General features: G+C 34.8%; 1 protein-coding gene across 1 annotated transcript in view; it reads right to left on the bottom strand.

Moving 5' to 3' along the window:
* Nucleotides 1-3,647: 3,647 nt before the first annotated feature.
* Nucleotides 3,648-8,865, bottom strand: part of ARL5A (ARF like GTPase 5A) — a 34,896-nt gene continuing 29,678 nt past the window's right edge. Inside the window, exon 7 of the transcript XR_003205125.2 lies at nt 3,648-6,925. The gene's annotated coding sequence lies outside the window, so the exon portion shown is untranslated. The remainder of the gene's footprint in view (nt 6,926-8,865) is intronic.

Here is an 8,865-nt window from a genome sequence, read left to right as displayed (position 1 = left end):
AACACACCAACCCCATCCCACCTGCAGCCTTTGCACTTGCTACTCCCTCTGCCTGTCACATGGCGGTCTAGACCCTCAGGGACCTGCCTATTTCTCCTCTTTGTGGTCACATCTCATTCCAAACCTTGTGGATTCTACATCCAAAAAAAAAAAAAAATCTCTTGAATACATAATTTTGCCTTTGGACCAAAAGAGTCTTTGCCACATCTCTTGGCTCACATTTTTATCATGGTTCCATGATTGTACTACTTTTGTCCCCCTATTAGGCCATATTCCTTCATACTTCCTTACTTTTTACATGTATTTTCTCTGCCTAAAATCCTTTACCTTTTCTTCACCTGGTTAGTTTACATGCTTCTTTCAAGACAGCTCAAATGCCATCTCCTCCCAAAAGTCTCTCTTGATCTGTCCCCTGCTCTGAGGGGGAGTTTATTTAACTGAGTTAAATAAATGTATTCTCTGTGGTATTATAATCATGCTAACTTGTCCAAATGTCCTAGATGAGAGAGCGAACCAAACCCCATGCTTCCCATTGATTGTGATATGTGGGTAACAAAGAAGTGGATGCCCCACTTCCCGGCCTCCCTCGCATCTCGGGGTGGCTACGCGGCTAGCTCTTGTCAATGGAATGTGAAAGGCTGAGGCCTTTAAGAAGCAGGCATACCTCCTCCATGTTTTCTGGTTTTCTTCAGGCTTGATGCAGATGGTGGGGCCACAGATGGAAGGACCTGGCCTTCAAACTAGAACACCTGCCCTGGACAATTATGCAAGAAATAAACAACTTCGAGGAATCTCCAGCTTATTTTTTTTTGTAAAGAAAAGTTGTTAAGAAGAATGCAATACCAAAAATAAAAGAATTGGCATATAGGCAAATCTGTGGAAAATTAGCCAGTTGAATTCAGAAGCATCTGATCCTGTTATGGGATTTCTGGTTCTTGTATACGAAAAGATTCAATAAGCTTATTTAGGTTGTTCCAAAAAAATTTTTTTAAAGATCTTATTTATTTGAGAGAGCAAGCATGAGCAGGGCAGAGGGGCAGAGGGAGAGGGATAAGCAAACTCCCCATGGAGCACAGAGCCTGATGCAGGGCAATCCTGGGACCCTGAGATCATGACCTGAGCCGAAGTGAGATATTAAACATAAACAACTGAGCCACCCAGGCGCCCCTAGGTTGTTCCAGTATTTGAAGAAGGAAAGAATAAAGGTTTGGATGACTAGAAAAATCTCTAAATATATGTTAAAAATTTAACTCAGAGCTGTTCCCTATCCATTTACTTTCCAAACAACACCTTAGAATTGTTTTAATCCCATTATTGTTGAGTGGTCAGGGAATTCAAGACACACATGCATTCAGAACATTATTAATTTAAATGTGTAATTACCAGAAACTATCCATTTGAAATAATGTTGCTGTTGTTCTACTAAATCTGTCATTTAAAAGTATGTGGTATACTAGCAGTTTTATAGCACTGTAACTTGAGTGGTATTTTTAAAGAGCAAATTAAAACAGTAGAGTTTCATGAGTTCAAATTAGAACCCTTCCAAAAGTTTGTTGGTTGAGATTTTGAAAGAGGGAAAGAAACTTAGTGGCAACAAAGGCAGAAGGAAGAGAGGGAGGAAGAAAAAAAGGAGAGGCCACTCTATTTAAGGAGGTTGTTACTTTGCAGGATCATGAGAAGACCAATGGGTACTCAAATTTGGGGAAATTGGGAAGGAAGCAGGAGGTGGGTGTAAGGCAAGATGAATTCTTTCTGATGCACACATCACATTTCAGACATCATCTGAACAATCACATAGGGAACATGAGTCAGTAGGTGACATAAGTCTAAATAAAGAACAAAAGGTCAAGGATGGAGAAGGAGGTTTGATAAAACCTTGGATAACTTCAAATAGAGGAGTGGTGGCATGCCTTGAGAAATGCCCACCATACGGGGTGAAAAAGGCAGTAGGCAAAATATGCAAAAATATCCCAGGAAGAACCCAGCTTGTTAGCTTGGCAGCTAATATAAGGGAGAGATGCGCTGGAAGTTTTTACAATTCTCTTTCATTTCTCTTGAACTCTTCCAGAATCCTATCTGCATCTTACAGGTATTTGGGCCATTCCAAGAGCACATAGGTTAGAAATTTTATGACTAGAAGCAGAAATACTTATATCTCTTAAGTGTCTAATACCGCCCAAGCCATTTGTTCATAGATCTTCCCCCCACCCAGATTAAACAACCTTTGAACATACATTGTTTCATATTCTACATCTGTGACCCCTAGACATGGTAGGTATAGGTATCTGTTTTATTTTGCTATTGTATGAGGCCAAAGGACACCTTTTGGGGCACTAGGAAAGGGGGTGAGGAAATCAATACAGTATCAAAAAACCATTTGTAGCTAAAATATTGTTCCAAGAAAATTAGCTATGTACTTAGCGGATTTTTGACCAGGTCCACTGAGTGCTACTCACTTCATTTGTGTTTCCCTTGAGCCAAGGAAGGTGAGAATTCTGACTCTGCTTTCAAGCCACTGGGACTCATGCACTTGTATGCTTGTCAGCCTGACACTGTGAGGGGACAGATAACTAATAAATATCTCTGAAACATATTTCTTAAATGTCTTTAATGAAATCAGCAATGTAGGTTTAAATTCCAGACACCTATATAATTCCCCCCCACACTCTAAAGAACTTTTCCAAAAAGCAAACTTCTGAACACTATTCCCTTTCCCTGATTTCCTAAGATGGGCTATGTAAGCTGGTATGGTTACACTTTAAAGAGACAAAAATATTAAAGGAAAAAACCCCACAAGGTTTCCTTTGATTTTAACAGGTAGACTTCCAGCTCACCCCTGAACTGCGAATTACTTCATGGTCTTTTTTTAAGTGAGCTCTCTTCCTAGACTGACAGAGCCAGCTGCAGCATTATACTGTCTATGGAAATGATATCATCAGCACTCTGTCCTTGAATAAGACCACAATCATTACATTTGGCTCCTTTTCACATGGCAGGAACCCAAGAGATGTTTGTTTATAGCAACAGTATTCAGAAAGTTACCACTTCTGCACTCTATCAGTTGGCAGCTTAAAATCAAAAGAAAGTTTATCTTGAATTACTTGAATCCCATTAAAGTAATTTTAATTTTAATACATTTACAATTAATGTTTAAAGTACTAGCCTGTTTTCTAATTTTTAGTGTATTAATTAATTTTGGGAGTAAGAGTAGAAAATTGTAAGAAATAATTTATTATTTGCTTATATTCATTATTCATTGTATTTATATTTCTTATACTTGTGTGTTCTTACTATCAATAATATAATTAACATACTATTTATTATAATTAATTCGATACTAATTATAACTATTCAATCTAATAATTATTCAGTTTAAAAAAATTAATTTAATAGTTATAATTAAGTCATTTTTACACCTGGTATAAAACTTAGATTGTGTTCCCATAATCCCATTCCTTAGAAAAAGCCACTGTTAACCATTTGGTGTCATCCCCTTCCGACCTTTATTCATGTATCAATTTTGCTTTTTCATGGATGGGCTCTTACATTCATCTTAAGGGGTAGCAAGTGATTTTGTCTAATCAAATTACTTAGTTTATTTAATCAAATAATAATAGAAAAGAACAAAATATTTGAGAGCCATATTCACCACGAAAAACATGTTGTAGAAATTCAACTCACAACTTTTATTAAAGGTTCTCATCTGACAAATATTAGTAAAGCAGTCCATTAAACTGTAAATAACTTTTTAAGTACAAAAATAGGCAGGTGATTTTATAATCTAAAAAAAGATTTTACATTTTCTTAAAAAAATGACTACCACTCTCCCTAAAAAACATCGTTTAATTTTATTAACATAAATCCAAAATGTTAGCACCATTTATATGCACAGTAAGACCACTAACTTGAAATTTATCATTTCTATCTTTAGTAAATCAATCTTTCCATTTTTTGTCAATTATTTTCCGGCTTTCAAAAATTGAAAAATAAGTGTAAAATTTAATTAAACTGCTCTTGTTTTCACCCAGTAAATATCATGGTGTCTAACAGAAACCACATAGAAATAAAACATCAACCTTACTTGTTTTTTACACAAGGGTTCCACAGAACAGCACTTGTAAAAAAAGGGGTTTCACTGCTAAAAAGGTTTTGAAAACCGGTTGAAGTTGAGGTCTTAAAGCACTAGCAATACGCATAGTCATGCATACAGTAACGGCAGGCCTGCGCTTACAACCCAGGCTGTGGTCCAGTCCAAGGTCTAGCTTACGATACCATCCTGCTTACACAAAGCCTCCTTGAATCCCCCACTGGAAAGAATACCGCTTTCTTCTAATTCTCACTGCATTTTGCTTTTATCTAATAAACTAAAAGAGTAGTTAACCTTTTTATATCCACAATGATTGATGAGAATTCTATCAAAACCATTCAACCTTGTACTGGAGTTTGCAATTGGTATTGCATTAATTAATTTTTATTAATCGTCTTGATCTCTCTTCATCATGCCCCCAAATGCAGTGTTAGATGAAGAACAAGAAACAAAACCCAAGAGCATCTCATTTACTCATAAATTAAAAACTATTTTTGTATTCCTTCCCATCCCAATTAAAATATTCTAAAAACAAACAAAAATGATCCAACACTGTTTTCTAATTATTAATGTAATATGCTTGATAAAGAATAGTTAGGCTACACAAAAGCACGAAGAATCAGAAAAATATCAATCATAATGCTATTGCCTTACAACAACCTGGAATAATGTTATTTTCTTCCTTTTTTCTATACTTACTTTCCAAACATAGTTGAGATCATATTAAATGTAAGTCTGTATCCTTTTTTCCCCCACTTCACATGTCACAATCATCATTTCTCCATGTTATTAAAGTCTCCTTGTAAAAAAATTTTAATGGCATGTTTCATCATAAGATTTAACAAATTCCTTAATATTGTCAGTCATTAACAGATGGACACACTGAATGTGTTTTTTGAATGAATTAACACAGGACTTTCAACACTTATTTTTACATCTGAACTGTATTCAATGTAGGGCTTAGGCAGGGTCTGAAAAAAAGGCAAAACCTCATAAACACTTAAAATGTAGGATATATATTTATATATCAGTTCTCTTTATGGATCCTATCACATTAACCATTAACTGTTTATTAAGGGAAAATAAGGAATAGTCACTATCACCCACTCAGAGGACAGATAAAACTATCCTACAACCATTAACCATCTTTCTCCACACAAAAATTCTGAACAAGAGGCACAGACCCTAAAGAAAGGCTAACATATTCAACTGAAGTTTTGAATTCTCACGAGACCAACTTGAGATACAACCAACAAGATAAAAAGTTTAAGATACACGGCAAAAGATTAATATTCTTTAAACTTGCACGAAGCCAGTAGCAAAATGTACAAAGGACACTGAAAATTTTATATAAAATAAAACGACCAAAAATTTATGAAGATGTTCAACTCAGTTGTAAACCAAAGAAATGTAATTATACAGGTGACGTAACACTTTTCACCCAGGGATCAGCTGAGACTTAAAAAAAATCAAACAGTATGACTTGAAATAAACAAAGATGTATTCCTGAAACTTAAAACCTTGTTCATCAAAAGCAATTTTCTTACAAAGATAATGATGAAATGGGAATTCAGTCAGACTTGGGAAAGAGTACAGTCTATATTATTAAATTGAATATAAACTTTCTATAAGACAAAGAACCTTTAGCAGAAAAGTAAAAGGACTAGCATTGAAGGCTGACAGTTGTAGACTGACATGCTTTCGGGAAAGCATCACCAAGGAGGAAGACAGGTCGTCGTCTACTGCTAGATGATAAAAAGTGTTGGAGAGTATCCTTCCCCAGTATTAAAAAAGGTGAGCCAGAAGTATATATTTTCATAGGTTTTTCCCTTCTATTCTTTCAAAAAGGAATCAATGATTAGCACATGTTGGACACATTACAAGGAGGTTAACAAGTAAGCTTTGCACAACAGGTTAAAGGCTAATGATCACAGAAACCTGCATTTTGCTGATTGGGGAAAACTGGTGAACATACATGCACAACCTGGAAATGCCTAGGTAGAGTGGTTGTGGCCTGTGAATAGTGAGAGCAGGTTAATGTAGTGTAAAGTGTTTTAATTATAAAGATGGCCATGTGTTTTGAGTGAAGAAATGACCAGGATGTGGGGCAACTTTGGGGAAGACAATTGGCTTTTAAAAGTCCATACACTTTGACACAAAAATTCAATTTGTAGATTGAATGAAAAGTAAATTCAAGTATTAATTGCAGTATTGTTTTTAATGGCGAGAAGTAACAGGTTAATGTACATCAACAGAGACTGTTAAATAAATTGGGACAATCCAAACAGCAAATACATCATTAAAATAATTTTTATATGTGAAAAATGTCTATAATATAGCGTGGGAAAACTACAGGGCATTTAAAATTCTATATTGAAAACATACACTCAAATATATACATACATACCAATCCCAAAGTATCAATACTGGTTTTCTTAGAATGGTGGGACATTGGATGATTTTAATTTTCTTTTTGTTTATTATCTTTTTTGGGGTTTTCACTCAAAGAAATATGTATTACTTATGTAATTTTTTTACATTAATAAACACTTATATGCTAAAAAGTTATAAAAATTAAAGGGCGCAAACTAGGAAGTCTGTAAAATCATGATTAAGTGCTAATATATATACAGTTTAAAGGATTTAATTGATTTATATGAAAAACAGTATAGTTTAATGACAGTCTGGGTGGCTCAGTCGTTAAGCATCTGCCTTCGGCTCAGGTCATAATCCCAGGGTCCTGGGATCGAGCCCCGCATTGGGGTCCCTGCTCAGCGGGAAGCCTGCTTCTCCTTCTCTCACTCCACCTGCTTGTGTTCCTGCTCTATCTCTCTCTCTCTGTCAAATAAATAAATAAAATCTTTAAAAAGAAAAACACTAAGATTCTAATAATAAATGAACAAAGAGAAAGAAAAATATATAGAAAAACAGTATCAATAAACAAGTGCAAATAACACAATATAGTTATCCCTCTTATTAAAGTGGAAAGGGCTTTAAAAAACCTACAATATTAATTAAATATGAATAGGTACTCTCTCAAACTCCATCATACCTTTTAATCCAGTAGTTGCACTTCTGAAATTCTGGCCAAAAGAAATATTTCTAACTATGAAAAAATACTCCTATGAAAAAATACTATGAAAAAAAGCTTTCAGTAGAATATGTCCTTCACAATGTTCCTTGTACAAGAAAATAATGAAAATACAGCAGAATATTATTTGGGAATCCAAAACCAGTAGTAAAATCCTACGAAGAAGCATCCAAACATTGAGACTGCTTCAAAAAGATCTCATCCATGCTGATACAGAATGATTTGCTAAAATGCAAGGCATGCAGTAATGTGAGTAACTGGTCACTTAGGCAGGTCGAAGTCACAGAATTACAAAAGGTTGGTACCAGTCATAAGGGACACACTTAAAAGGAATGTCGGAGGCTATTTTATGTTGCAAAAATCTCATTCTTTTCATGGGACAAAGGTGATTTAGGAGCAAAAGAGGGATATTCCAGATGTGAAAATGAACAAAGGGCATAAAGATCAAGATGATGATTCAGATTCTTTTCCAAAAGAGCTTTGTACCATTTCAATGTCTGCAGATGCTTACAATAAACTCTGTTATGTTCCTGACATTCCTAGATGCAGATCCACACAAATTTCAAATAGATAAAATCTGTACACACCACTTACTGCACCGCATGATGTTTTTAGGCCATTTTTAAGGAAATAAATCTGATTTCTACCACAAGAACTAATGTGAAAAACATATAGTCACCTTGAATCCTTTTTGAAATAAGGCAGAATTAAGTAAGAAAATTAAATGTCAGCATGCTATACCTATGTAAGAAAAACCTATCCATGGGGGAAAAATCCACAAAAATATTATTAGTTCTCATTCATTCATTTATCAACACAGATAAATGGAACACCTATTACATACTCAGCACTGTGCTCAGCACCGAGAGATATAAATTAGTAAACACAACAGTCACTGGCTGTCCTGGAGCTTACATTCCAGTGGAGGGGAGACACACATTATTCAAATAAGCATATGTATGGGGGTGATGCCTCTTCCCCAACTTTTTTCCTTCATTTTTCTTGTTTACTATCAACCATTCTCATGAATGTTCACCTTAATAATACTCATTTTAAATGACTGGACTTTTCTCACATTTTAAGACAAATTAATTACATAAATTGGTCACTATTTATCTGGTTCATGTCCAATTCAAATATCCCGAAGAAAAAGATAGAAAGCTTTCTATTTATTATCTAAGTTCCATAAAAAGGTTCCTAGAGAAGGTCAGGACAATCTTTTTGTCATTTGCATAATGCAGCTATCAAATCTTTTCAACTGCCCTGGCAGATCCCAGCCCTGGCCAGTAAATAAAGCCACTATCACTAAGTCTAAACACATTCAGGGAATAAATCAGAATAAAAACACTGACAACACAGACGTGTGAATAATAATTATAATTAACCCCTTCTAAAAGAAAAGGTATATGTAATAGTACATAATAGTAACAATTTGACCCATCTTTTTTTTTTTTTTACTCAAAGCATAAAGCAGAGATAACACTTTATCCCAGGTTAACATGCAACTTAAAAAGTTAATATACATATTAAACATGGAAATTCACCAGTAAAACCTTACTTATTTTTCATTTCCCCCCAAACATATCTTGACATAATTCCTTTATTTCATAATAAACAAGGCCCTACCACTGGTCACCTGACCAATATCTTACATTTCTGGAGCTTGACAATTTAGTGAGTTATGGAC

Source organism: Callorhinus ursinus, unplaced genomic scaffold (genome assembly GCF_003265705.2).
Source record: "Callorhinus ursinus isolate GAN/ISIS: 27379988/994484 unplaced genomic scaffold, GSC_fseal_2.0 scaffold2, whole genome shotgun sequence".
NCBI classification, from domain to species: domain Eukaryota; kingdom Metazoa; phylum Chordata; class Mammalia; order Carnivora; family Otariidae; genus Callorhinus; species Callorhinus ursinus.
The sequence above is the reverse complement of the archived record's forward strand: the minus strand, read 5'-3'. Positions and strand labels throughout refer to the sequence as shown.